The sequence below is a fragment of the Schistocerca piceifrons genome, chromosome 3 (genome assembly GCF_021461385.2).
Source record: "Schistocerca piceifrons isolate TAMUIC-IGC-003096 chromosome 3, iqSchPice1.1, whole genome shotgun sequence".
NCBI classification, from domain to species: Eukaryota; Metazoa; Arthropoda; class Insecta; order Orthoptera; family Acrididae; genus Schistocerca; species Schistocerca piceifrons.
Genome location: NC_060140.1, coordinates 881,933,534 through 881,947,922, shown reverse-complemented (window position 1 = coordinate 881,947,922; position 14,389 = coordinate 881,933,534). Strand labels below are relative to the sequence as shown.

The following is a 14,389-nucleotide window of genomic DNA, read 5'->3' as shown; positions in this document are numbered from 1 at the left end:
TATAGAAGAAGTTGTAAAGGACGTTTATTTTTGAAACTATTACTGCTGTCTGTCAGATATTTTGTTTCATCTGGTAATTTATCGAAAAGTTTTACAGCAGCATATTTTACTCCTTCCTCTGCCAAAGACAGGTTAAGTAGAGGATAGTGTAAGTCTTTCTTTCTTCTGGTATTACAATCATGAATGTCACTGTTGTTTTTAAAGTGGTCCATGTTGTTGAGAAAAAATTTCATTACTGAATAAATGTACTGTGAGGCTGTTGTAAGAATTGCTAACCTTTTAAACAGATGCCCACAAGACGTGCGACTATGAGCCTCACACATTATTCTAACACCTTTCTTTTGAACATTGAAGACTTTTTGCCTAAGTGTTGAGTTATCTAAAATATTATTCTCTATGACATGATAGAGTGAAAGTATGCAAAGTATGTTAGCTTGCTTATTTCTACATCCTCAAAATTAGCAATTATTCTGATTGCGAAAGTTGCTGAACCTAGTCGCTTTAGGAGATCCAAAATATGAATTTCCCAATTAAAATTTTCAGCTATATGTACACCCAAAAACTTAATATGATATACCCTGGCTACTAACTTCTGTTTATGTGTTATATTGGAACAGTACTCCTTGCAGTAGAAAATTGGATGTCCTATGTTTTTCCAAAGTTCAAAGCAAGCCCATCCACAGAAAACCAATCAATAACTTTTCCAAAGACATTCTTTGTGTCATTTTCTATTCGGGTTTCTTTTCCTGTATTAATAATTATGCTTGTATCATCAGCAAACAGTGCAGGTTTAGCTTGTTGTTTCAAATAAAAAGTAAGGTTATTCACATATATCAAGAACAGCAAGGGACACATGATCAAAGCCTGTGGAATACTTAATACAATTTCACCCCAGTTAGATGAAGTGGATAACTTCCTTAAATCATTTAAACCATATAAAGAAACTTTTTGCTTCCTGTTCTGCACATATGACAAACCACTCATATGCCATTCCATTTATACTGTAGAATTGTAATTTCTGTAACATAATTCCACAGCTCACACAATCAGATGCTTTGCATAAGCCACAGAAAATTCCTATTGGTGACATTTTACTATTTAAACAATACATTACGTTCGCAGTGGTATTGTATATTGCTGTTTCAGTAGAGCAGCGCTTTTGAAATCCTAATTGTGATTTACTAAGTATCCCATTACTGTGGAGAAGGCTAACCACTATTGAGTATATTACTTTCTTGACGATTTTTAAAATGCTGTAAGCAAAATTACTAACCAGTAATTATTTACATGTGTGGTGACTGCTTTTTTGTAGAGAGGATTGCAAATGGCATATTTTAACCTGTCTCGGAAAATACCTTGAATTAGTGATGCATTACAAATGTTACTCAGAACATCAGCTGCACCTGCTCCACACTGTGTTAATATCTTGTTAGAGATGTCATCTACTCCAACTAAACATTTATTTTTCAAAAATTAAATGATTTCCTTTATTTCAGAAGAGGTTGTTAGATGAAGATTAATCTGACAAGGATTTCTCAAAACTGACTTTTCCATGTACTGCTGGGCTTTTTCTTTTGAACTATTCTCACCAATTTTTTCACCTACACTTAAGAAATGGTTGTTGAATACATTAGCTACTTGTATACTGTTGGTTAAGGAGGTCTTATTTTTTTAATAGTAATAGTGGCTACTTTCCCTGTGTCTCTTCTAACAACATTCCATATTGATTTGATTTTATTGCCCGAGTTGTTAATTTCATCTCTAATATATATACACTCCTGGAAATGGCAAAAAGAACACATTGACACCGGTGTGTCAGACCCACCATACTTGCTCCGGACACTGCGAGAGGGCTGTACAAGCAATGATCACACGCACGGCACAGAGGACACACCAGGAACCGCGGTGTTGGCCGTCGAATGGCGCTAGCTGCGCAGCATTTGTGCACCGCCGCCGTCAGTGTCAGCCAGTTTGCCGTGGCATACGGAGCTCCATCGCAGTCTTTAACACTGGTAGCATGCCGCGACAGCGTGGACGTGAACCGTATGTGCAGTTGACGGACTTTGAGCGAGGGGCATGCGGGAGGCCGGGTGGACGTACCGCCGAATTCCTCAACACGTGGGGCGTGAGGTCTCCACAGTACATCGATGTTGTCGCCAGTGGTCGGCGGAAGGTGCACGTGCCCGTCGACCTGGGACCGGACCGCAGCGACGCACGGATGCACGCCAAGACCGTAGGATCCTACGCAATGCCGTAGGGGACCGCACCGCCACTTCCCAGCAAATTAGGGACACTGTTGCTCCTGGGGTATCGGCGAGGACCATTCGCAACCGTCTCCATGAAGCTGGGCTACGGACCCGCACACCGTTAGGCCGTCTTCCGCTCACGCCCCAACATCGTGCAGCCCGCCTCCAGTGGTGTCGCGACAGGCGTGAATGGAGGGACGAATGGAGACGCGTCGTCTTCAGCGATGAGAGTCGCTTCTGCCTTGGTGCCAATGATGGTCGTATGCGTGTTTGGCGCCGTGCAGGTGAGCGCCACAATCAGGACTGCATACGACCGAGGCACACAGGGCCAACACCCGGCATCATGGTGTGGGGAGCGATCTCCTACACTGGCCGTACACCACTGGTGATCGTCGAGGGGACACTGAATAGTGCACGGTACATCCAAACCGTCATCGAACCCATCGTTCTACCATTCCTAGACCGGCAAGGGAACTTGCTGTTCCAACAGGACAATGCATGTCCGCATGTATCCCGTGCCACCCAACGTGCTCTAGAAGGTGTAAGTCAACTACCCTGGCCAGCAAGATCTCCGGATCTGTCCCCCATTGAGCATGTTTGGGACTGGATGAAGCGTCGTCTCACGCGGTCTGCACGTCCAGCACGAACGCTGGTCCAACTGAGGCGCCAGGTGGAAATGGCATGGCAAGCCATTCCACAGGACTACATCCAGCATCTCTACGATCGTCTCCATGGGAGAATAGCAGCCTGCATTGCTGCGAAAGGTGGATATACACTGTACTAGTGCCGACATCGTGCATGCTCTGTTGCCTGTGCCTATGTGCCTGTGGTTCTGTCAGTGTGATCATGTGATGTATCTGACCCCAGGAATGTGTCAATAAAGTTTCCCCTTCCTGGGACAATGAATTCACGGTGTTCTTGTTTCAATTTCCAGGAGTGTATATATATATATATATACATATATATATATAGTGTAAAATTACTGCTGGTTCTTTACTAATTCTTGCTGTCTCATACAATTTTCTTTTTCTTTCTATATACAATTTAATGCCTATAGTAATCCAAGGTCCTTTGAAAACTGTTTGGTGTTACATTTAATAATTTTTTGGGGCAACGCTGTTCAAAAAGGGATATAAATTTGTCAAGAAATATGTAGCATTTATCATTAGCATTTGGCCTCATTATATACTTCTCCCCAATAAAGGTTACGTAAACTTTCTCTGAAGTGATCTATAGATATTGGGTTGACCAGCCTTTCACTTTTACTTAATGGTTTCTGAAGCAAGTGTCTTGTTGAGTGTGACGAATAAGTGTTTCCGCCCGGAATCGAACGGGGGACCTTCTGCGTGTTAGGCAGACGTGATAACCGCTACACCACGGCAACTGCTACGCTCTGTGCTGCACATCTGACGCAACTTGTAGGACGATCGCAATTTTGGCGTAAAAATCACTTTGTGCAGCTATTTCGCATTCGTACGCAACAATCGACAGCACCCTTGCCTGTCTGAATGCCATCACGAATAAGAGCCCAAGAAGGCGTCGAAAATGCTCGCGGCCGAGTCTTCAGTAGCATCAGCTACTCTTTCTTTCCGTAAGAGGTACCGTCAATTCGCGCAGTCGCTATTGCAAATGATGTCACCAAAAGCAATCACTTCGTTAGCGGCAAGGAGCCTGGGCTCAGCGAGCTAGGTTTTGTTAGTTAATCAATTGTGCATCTTGGTCTGATAATCCCTTTATCACAGAGAAAGCATGCGTTAGTTTCACATCCTCTTGCCGTAGGAAGAAATTATCTATTGCAGTGCTACTGTGTTTAATGGGAACCTGTACACTGTTGCTAATATCAACACTAAATTTCTAGCTGTAGTTCACATGCATAAATTTCAAAGTGCTGATCAACACAAAGTTTGCTTACATTTACTGTTTTGTACTGATACCCTTGTTTTGTGTAAATGGCAACTCCTCCTTTATTCATGCTAGATCTGCAAGTGTGAGATGCTACATTATACCGATTTACATTGACACTTTCCAATCACACAGGTACATGGTGTTCAGACAGTGAGTGTTCAAACTCATTCTTATTTTTGAGATCATTTAAACACACTAGCAGCTCATCTACTCTATTTTTTCAGTTCGGCGGACATGAGAACTAAAAACGTGCTATCATTTCTAAATCTTAGCGACAGCTTAAAAAAAAAGGGAAATAAATGCTTCTAAACCGACAGTGGACTTAGCTCATCCACAAAGCAGTGAAACATCAGTTGCAAAAATTAGATGAACATTCGAAGTATCGCAATCTATTGTCAATAAAAGACAGATAGAATAGATACCGCAAAGAGCGGCTCCACATTCTAGGTTTGACAACAAAACAAAATATTCAACGAAGCAGATTGTAAGAGGTAGCATTGTAGAAAAAATTTAGTGACATAAACGTGATGCATTGTTTCGAAAGACAAAACAAAACCCCGTCAATGAAAGTGAGCTACAAGTGAAATACAGAAGAACAGTAACATTTTGTAACAAAGCTGAATAATGCAGGTAGCTAAATGCATCACTTGACAAAGACCTCTACAGTATATGAGAGAGGGTACCTTTAAACACCACAAAATACGTAAAAATTCTACGTAATACAAATAGGAGTGCACCTAGGCCATCATTCTCACAAAAATGTTAACGATTACTTACAGTTACTTAATATTTATACTCTATATAATACTGTCAGTACATCGTCATTCAAAACTCATGCAATAGATGACATAAATCATGAAGTAATTTATGACAGACCAGACTAAGAATAGGGAGAGAAGTAGCAGCGTGTTGGGGCGTGGCTGGCTTATCACAAGGCGACAGTTGTGCCTGTCCACGTGTCTACACCATGCGGTCTCTGCTTTAATAAGTGTTCACTTGTAACATAGTCTGCATTTTAAACGACTGCAAAAACGTTGTCTCAATTCGAAACTCGCTGCATGGTAAAATGAATCATGGTTAACGGTTCTGCTCTGACCGCTGGGCCGACAGCATAAAACATACCATTTAACATCACTGAATCATCTTCTCTCATATAATTAGTGGTTCAATTGGCTCTGAGCGTTATGGGACTTACCTTCTGAGGTCATCAGTCCTCTAGAACTTAGAACTACTTAAACCTAACTAACCTGAGGACATCACACACATCCATGCCCGAGGCGTAGCGGTCGTGCGGTTCCAGACTGTAGCACCTAGAACCTCTCGGCCACCAGGGCTGGCTACATCGTCATACAATTAGCAAAATAATAAGCATTCATTGTATCCTCCTCAGCTTCCACAACAAAACATTATGTGTACAACAGAAATAACATCAATTAAAACAATTGACACAAGAACACTTTCCTGCGCATAATTACCATCAACCACATGAATGACGGGACCTATTGCCTGCTTACAAATAACTTCAATAAAACATTGTCGTATATATCTTCAAATCAAAAAGACTTCGCTACCCTCTGGGGGATAACAGCCGAAAGCCATCATATCCTCAATTAACAACTTACAGGGGTACAACAGATCAGTTTCTTTCATCTTTCGTTATAACTCTTATTACGGTAAATAACAGAACACATCGTAACTTTGTGCATTGAGCTAACCAGTTAAGCAACTACCAGTTACGAAGAACAGAAGGTATGGGCTGAATAAGAATAGAAGGTCGGGAAAGAGTGTGTAGAGAGACGCAGAAAGAAAGGAAAGAGAAGGAAGAAAAAGTTCGGTCCTTTCGTTCCACAATCCGGCATTTCACACACCGTCCTATCGGTTTCGGCAACAGAAGTGCTAATCGTGGAACTATGTTTATGCGCTTGGAACCTAAAGTCGCCTAGTACCAGTAATAAACTATGAACATTACCTTACTCGTCAGAATCCAATAGTTTGTCGCTTTTCTTACAAGGCCTAAACGCTGATTTCGAGTCTGTGCCTGGTCTTGCAATAGATACTAACTCGCATCAGTGTAAAGTGATTTAGTGTGCCAAAGGTTTTGGCAACTTTGCAGACGCGGTATGGAGATATAGGGGGCTACAGAGCCGTTAAAGCGTTCACGTCTGTGGAGCAAGCGGTAGGAATCTACGAGGGTCACTCCAAAAGAAATACACACTATTTTTGTAAAAATACAGTTTTCATTTTACATGTGTGAAAGTTTTACAGTGTGTAGATACATCCTTCCCACTTGTCTTCAAACGTGATTCAACTTGTTCCCGTGAGTGGTGCCCTCACAGCATGTCTTCAAGATGGCTGCTACACTTGACGTGTGTCAGAAGCAACGTGCTGTCACAGAATTCCTGTGCTGTGAAAACGAGACAGTGGGAAACATCCACAAGAGGTTGAAAAAGATGTGTGGAGGTGCTGCTGTCGATCGCATTACAGTTAGTCGGTGGACAAGCAGATTACGTGATGAAAGCGGGCACGGCAATGTTGAGGATTGTCCTCGCAGCGGCAGGCCTCGTACTGCACACACTCAAGTGCAGAGAGTTAACGAATTGGTGACTGCTGACAGACGCATCACAGTGAACGAATTGTCACGCTACGTTGGGATAGGGGAAGGAAGTGTTTGCAGAATACTGAAAGTGTTGGCGTTAAAAAGGTTTGTGCCAGGTGAGTTCCCAGGATGTTGACAGTGGCTCACAAAGAAACAAGAAAAACGGTATGCAGCAAACTTTGGGAACAGTACGAGAATGGTGGAGATGAATTTCTTTGAATAATTGTGACAGATGATGAAACATGGCTCCCTCATTTTTCACCAGAGACGAAGAGGCAATCAATGGAGTGGCATCGTGGAAATTCACCCAAGAAAAAAAAAAATCAAAACCACACCTTCTGCTGGAAAAGTTACGGCTACGGTGTTTTTCGATTCCGAAAGACTCTTGCTGGTGGACATCGTGCCGAGTGGAACCACCATAAATTCTGATGCATATGTGACGACACTGAAGAAACTTCAAGCTCGACTGAGTCGTGTTCGACCACATCGGCAAAAACAGGATGTTTTGCTGTTGCACCACAATGCACGGCCACATGTCAGTCAAAAAGTCATGGAAGCGATCACAAAACTCGGATGGACAACACTGAAACACCCGCCTTACAGTCCTGACCAGGCTCCATGTGACTATCATCTCTTTGGTAAACTGAAAGACTCTCTTCGTGGAACAAGATTTGAAGATGATGACTCCATTGTGCACGCTGCCAAACAGTGGCTCCAACAGGTTGGTCAGAATTTTACCGTGCGAGTATACAGGCGCTGGTTCCAAGATGGCGTAAGGCAGTTGAGAGGAATGCAAATTATGTGGAGAGATGAAAATATTGTTCCTAAAGGATGTATCTACACACTGTAAAACTTTCAAACATGTAAAATAAAAGATGGATTTAAAAAAAATAGTGTGTGTTTCTTTTGGAGTGACCCTTGTACTTTCATCAGAGGGCGCAGAAATGATGCTCATAGGAAATATGAAAGAAAGTAAGACGGATCAGGACACGAAAACGAAATGGAAGGAAATGTCATGAACGGCTGGGAGACTCTGTTGTTGCCAAACACGTTTTGCAAGCTGCAAATCGCCCGGCTTGGAGGTAGCGGGCTGCGACTGAGAAGTTGGCCCAGCTGTGACCGTCAAATGGGGCCAGAGCGCAGGCAGTACGCACACAGGCTGTGAGTCGCAGATCACTGCACTCAGCGAGCACGTGTTGGTGCGGCGGCGCGCTGCGAGAGGCAGGAAGTCTTTGCCCTGAGCGCTGGTATGTGCGGACGCAGCATCTGGCGCGGCATCGTAGCCGACGCGCTTCAGCACCCGGGCTCGGCTCGTAGCGGAGTTAAGAGCGGCGAATACTGACCGACCACACGACATCAAACAGGAACCAAAAGTAAACGGCCGCCCTGCGGATCGAAGGGTGAGAACGAATGCCACTTCTGGCACCAATTTACATGGGCAGGGAAAGCGAGGAAAAGGTGGTTAGATTTTGCTTACGATGACAATGTCCAGGATTTCGGGCGTTCAGGACTTGTGAATGGGCATCCAGGGATGCCGTAAAATGACCGAAAAGAAAATTAGGTAAAATAAAGAGAATATATTTCACTGTACGGTATACAAAGGGCGCGCCTAGGGACGGAAGTTCCCAGGTTTACGCTACTTAATATTTATTGAGCAACGGAAGTGATACGCCCCCTAAACCCACTGGGCAGAACAGGTAATAGGATTGTGGAAAGGGCCACAGATTGAGGTCAGTTTCTCTTTCTAATTGTCATTTATTGTAGTTCAATAACCTTTACAACCAAAGCGGAACTTTATCGAATGCAACTCTTTCACGGCTGAAGGACTCCAAACAAGAAATCTTAACAAATCAACAAGACAAAAATCCATTTAAGGTAGCAATAAAATAATTAAAAAAACATGTGCAAAGTGCAATACAAATGGCTGAGGGTCACAATTAAATTTCAAAATTTTAGAATATATTACCACAGACTTTTAAAGGCAGAAGGCTAGAATGTTTAACAACAAGAAATCTTAAAAATCAACTAGATTAAAATTCAATTAAAGAGGCAAATCAAATAAATAAAGAAACGTATCATGGCTACGTGGAAAGCCTTAAGGCTAAGCAGGTAGAACATAAATATGCAAGGTGCAATACCAATGGCTGAAGGCCGCAATTAAGTTTCAAAATTTTAAAATACATTACCATAATCTTTTTAAGGTAGAAGGCCGCAATGTTTAAGCTTGAAAGATAAATTTAAAAAAAAAATTTGCCAAATTTTTAAGAAGATAAAAAAATAACCATAAGCCTTGAATTTAAAGTAGCTGACCGCAAATAATTAAACACCGGTGGCACTCAGAAGCCTCCAAGGAGGTCGGTCTGCCCTCGTTCACTTAGGCGAGAGACAGGTGGTGAACCCAACCATACTTGATCCGTCGGAACTCAACCACGGGACAGCCACGGACCGACCGACACAACGACTTCCTCCCATCAATCAGTACATGAGAACTCAAACCGGAAAGGTTACCAACGTGATAATCCACAATGGAGTGTGGATTAGCCTGCCGGCCGGGGTGGCCCAGCGGTTCTAGGCGCTGCAGTCTGGAACCGCGCGACCGCTATGGTCGCAGGCTTGAATCCTGCCTCAGGCATGTGTGTCTGTGATGTCCTTAGGTTAGTTAGGTTTAAGTAGTTCTATGTTCTAGGGGACTGATGACCTCAGAAGTCAAGTCCCATAGTGTTCAGAGCCATTTGAAACATTTTTGTTTTAGCTGTCAAAATTACACCATGTTGGCAGCGACAACAGGTGAGGAAAGGACGCTGCCTGAAATTACGTTAGTGGCCAGGGCTGGTAACTGGACCACTAACGGCCACTAGGCACAAAATTCTGCTGGTACACTTGAATTTGAAACACGGTAATGTAGTTAACTTCACTCAAAAGAACACTGCCTGAACTTACTCCAGTGCCCAGGGCAGGTAACCAGAACACTAACGGCAACAAGACAGAAAATTCCACTGGTGCATTCAAATTGTAGTCGACCAAAATAGTTAATTGCACCGCATGGCGGCTAAATTTCAGCAGTAGAAACACTTGGTGTTGCTCACAGGAAAACCTCCCCAACAGCAAACCACTGAAACTAACCACCACAACATGAATGGACGTGGCTTGGCTAGTTGAAACCACTACTCAACTTTGACGTCCTGGGTCGGTGAACCACAAAGCTCTTAGCAATCGGACAGCTCCACACACGCTTCGACAGTGCACAGGGGCTGCCAGCGGCCCCAGCCGGCTGCACCGCGTGGCGAAGACTTCCCTCGTCGGCAACAACCGACCGACCGCCTATTGCTCCGTCGCGACTGCATTGCCGGTGCGTCTCCCGCTCACTTCCAGACACACGACGGTGGAAATATGGCTCTGACCCAACGATGGAGAGGAAACACGCCCACTGGCTAAGCGACATCCCTGCACCAGGTTCCCTGCACCCGAGTTCCACAAGATGGTAACTGAAGGGGCCCAGTAGCGCTCAGAGAACCAGTTACACGTCGCCCGATGAGACGACCGACCTCTTAGAGCCAATACGCCGAAAACATTTAAAATAACTTGTCAATCACAAACATACCAACTACGCACACAACCTGACAAACACTGCACGAAGACCTGAACGATACTCAACAGTAACTAAGGACACACGAAGACAGATCGGAAGTTGATGCACACACACACAGCCAACTCATTAACGATCGGCGAGCCAAAACGCGTCGTCCGGTAGGACGACCGACCGCCGGTCCACCAAGACTGTGGCCCGGCTCAAGTGATGCGTGGCGGAAATGGTTGGGCGAGCCATGTCGACGCAAACCTCACTGCTCCAACCCGACTGCACTAGTGCCGCATTGCAACTCCCGACTGGCAGGTCCGGACTGCATCGAGACACGTTTCAACCGACTGGCAGACCTGAACTCACAACCCGAAGTCGCGACGCAAACTCCCCTATGACAGACAACGACTGGGGAGTAATAGCAGTCCAGCAAAGATACTACGAGAGGGGATATATCGATACGCACTGCTAGTGTAGCTCATGATCAGACAAAGCAGCAACTCAATGACAGTAGTAATTTAAACTAACGTAGCGAGGTGGAAGTACGTTAAAAACAGGGTGTAAAATACATGATGGCAGAAACATGAGCCATGTATGGCTCAGGAAGGGACGGCAGTTCATGTTAATTGATGTTGGTGGCCGGACATACAATGTAGAGCCAGAGGCTCTGCCTTCCAAAAAGACATCTGTTCTGCTCGAGGTATGGCTCACAAGAGAGAGAGGCACACATGTGAGCTGTATCCCACCCTCGCTATTGGCTGAAAGCAATGGAGTGAATTCGTTAGTAGTTTCAGCAGAGGACTGAGGGCGTCTCTTGCCAACAGCTTTGACTGGACAGAACTGCCTCGGTTCTGAAAGGCAGGCAATTTGTGTCACGTGGGCACAGCGTAAGTTGCTCTGGGAGTAGATTTGTATAAAAATTTCACAGGGCCTTTGAAATAATTTTTTTAAACCCGTTCCCTAAAATATTCCTCGACTGGCTGCCACTTTGTACAGAACGACTTCCTCATAATGTCAACTTTATAACATGCATCTGTGACAGGAAAATTGAGACATATGAACCATATATGCTCAAATGTTTCATGAAAATGTTTTCTCAAATTTGAAGGCTGTTCGTTTAACAGACCAGAACTTTTTGATTATTCGCTTTGCTACAATATACGAACTGTTATATGTAAATTGAACGTGGAGGGGATCATTGCTGTCCGCTGCATTGGAACATTACACGGGATCAGTGGCGAGGAGTGGAAATGTGTACCGGACTGGGATTCGAACTCGGGATCTCCTGCTTCCTAGGCAAATGCGTAAACACTGCGCCATCTTTTTTTTGTATTATCAGAATGACTTGGTACTATCATGACACTTCAGAAGACCATAGTCAAATCATCATGTAATATCACCTGCAAATGGGAGAAAAAATTAATTATGATAACAAAAAACGAAAACGTAACCGACATACCACCACCAAGCCTGAGGCAGGATTCGAACCTGCGACCGTAGCAGGCGCGCGGTTCCGGACTGAGCGCCTAGAACCGCTAGACCACCGCGGCCGGCTGAGGAATGTTTTCTGAAAGATTGGCCGTACCTTTTTGTAACACCATGTATATAGCGGTTCTAAGCGCTCAGTCCGGAACCGCGCGCCTGCTACGGTCGCAGGTTCGAATCCTGCCTCAGGCATGAATGTGTGTGATATCCTTAGGTTAGTTAGGTTTAAGTAGTTCTAAGTTCTAGGGGACTGATGACCACAGATGTTAAGTCCCATAGTGCTCAGAGCCATTTGAACCATTTGAACATTCCTCACACACAAAGAAAGAAAATATGTTACGTGGACATGTGTCCGGAAACGCTTACTTTCCACGTTAGAGCTCATTTTATTACTTCTCTTCAAATCACATTAATCATGGAATGGAAACACACAGCGACAGAACGTACCAGCGTGACTTCAAACACTTTGTTACAGGAAATGTTCAAAATGTCCTCCGTTAGCGAGGATACATGCATCCACCCTCCGTCGCATGGAATCCCTCGTGCGCTGATGCACTCCTGGAGAGTGGCGTATTGTATCACAGCCGTCCACAATACGAGCACGAAGAGTCTCTAAATTTGGTACCGGGGTTGCGTAGACAAGAGCTTTCAAATGCCCCCATAAATGAAAGTCAAGAGGGTTGAGGTCAAGAGAGTGTGGAGGCCATGGAATTGGTCCGCCTCTACCAATCCATCGGTCACTGAATCTGTTGTTGAGAAGCGTACGAACACTTCGACTGAAATGTGCAGGAGCTCCATCGTAAATGAACCACACGTTGCGTCGTACTTGTAAAGGCACATGTTCTAACAGCACAGGTAGAGTATCCCGTATGATATCATGATAACGTGCTCCATTGAGCGTAGGTGGAAGAACATGGGGCCCAATCAAGACATCACCAACAATGCCTGCCCAAACGTTCACAGAAAATCTGTGTTGATGACGTGATTGCACAATTGCGTGCGGATTCTCGTCAGCCTACACATGTTGATTGTGAAAATTTACAATTTGATCACGTTGGAGTACATAATGACGAAACCAAAATAAGCTCTAACATGGAAATTAAGCGTTTCCCTACACATGTCCACGTAACATATTTTCTTTATTTGTGTGTGAGGAATGTTTCCTGAAAGTTTGGCCGTACCTTTTTGTAACACCCTGTATGTATATATATATATATATATATATATATATATATATATAGTTTGTAATAGAATATATATATAGTTTATAATAGAATCTTAAAGTAGAAGTTAAACGAAATCAGATTACATTCGAAATAGCAAACTAAGAAACATCCAGTTTGATTGCAAGGATTGTAGACGCTCATGTCTATCTACACTTCTTCTACGCACATTTTACAATATATATATATATATATATATATATATATATATATATATGGCTTTTCGTAGTTTTTTGTATTTTTTATTTTTATAGTTTGTAATAGAATCTTAAAGTAGAAGTTAAACGAAATCAGATTACATTCGAAATAGCAAACTAAGAAACATCCAGTTTGATTGCAAGGATTGTAGACGCTCATGTCTATCTACACTTCTTCTACGCACATTTTACAATAGAACTGGAGCGATGCTGAGTCAACACACGAAACAAAACGAAACAGGTAAACCAGAGAGGACAAGCCGCTGCAAATCAGATGGGAACATACATAACAAAGAAAAAACACTTATCAGAAAAATTAAATTAACCAACACCTTGCTGATGAAAAGCAAGATTCAACATGTGGCCGAAGAGGTCTCGATATCCAAGCGTTCGCAAACATGTCCAATAGGCAGTGATCATGTACTGCATGAAGTTCATGTGGCATTCCACCTCGCCTTGTACAACATAATGGTCGAAGTGTCCCAGCAACCACATAACTGTATGGGTTTTCGACCGTAGGAGGAAAGAAGAATCTGGGCACAATATAATGTCCGTAGTGTATGCAGCCTCAGAAGATCGAGTAAGGAAGGCCAATTGGGTCCTGATCCAAGACCAGTGTGCCACATGACCTCCACAAGTAGAGCGATGCCGTATCGTATTGGGAGACGTACAGCGACTACATAAATCCGTTGCACTAAGCCCAATACGGAAAAGTCGTTGGTTCTTTGGAACCAAGTTATTTAATACCTTATACCACGAGGACGCCACGTGCATCGACAAAATGAGAAGATTGCTATTGAACCAAACTATTGTCCAAATTGTATGAGGTGATTCTCTTTCAATGAGGTTCGGGCAAGGGACTGCTTCCCAACGAGTCTTTAGGAATTTCATGGTGAGGACAGGTCTCCATAAGATTTCAGCCAATAAACAGCTCACCGCGAAATAGAACTCACAAATGTGTTTTAACTTATAATTTATTGGACCAACATCAATAGGGGGTTCAAGACTAGCAGGAAGGACACAGAGAAATAAATGAGACGTGAATGTGTTCCTTCGTGTATCAGTCAAGCCCAGCCCCTCAAAGGAACGAGGCTTCGTGACTACATCATACCGTAAGCGAAATAAATGTCTCTTCCATAAGAAACGACCAGACAATTTCT

At 43.6% G+C, this 14,389-nt stretch overlaps 1 protein-coding gene and 1 non-coding gene across 2 annotated transcripts in view; one reads left to right on the top strand and one right to left on the bottom strand.

The window, feature by feature from the left end:
• LOC124789147 (cytochrome P450 4C1-like) overlaps positions 1 to 14,389 on the top strand; it is a 130,207-nt gene that overhangs the window by 63,871 nt on the left and 51,947 nt on the right. The gene's annotated exons all lie outside the window — the stretch shown is intronic.
• On the bottom strand, positions 3,558 to 3,630 carry Trnav-aac. Its single transcript has one exon. It is a non-coding gene; the product is annotated as a tRNA-Val (tRNA).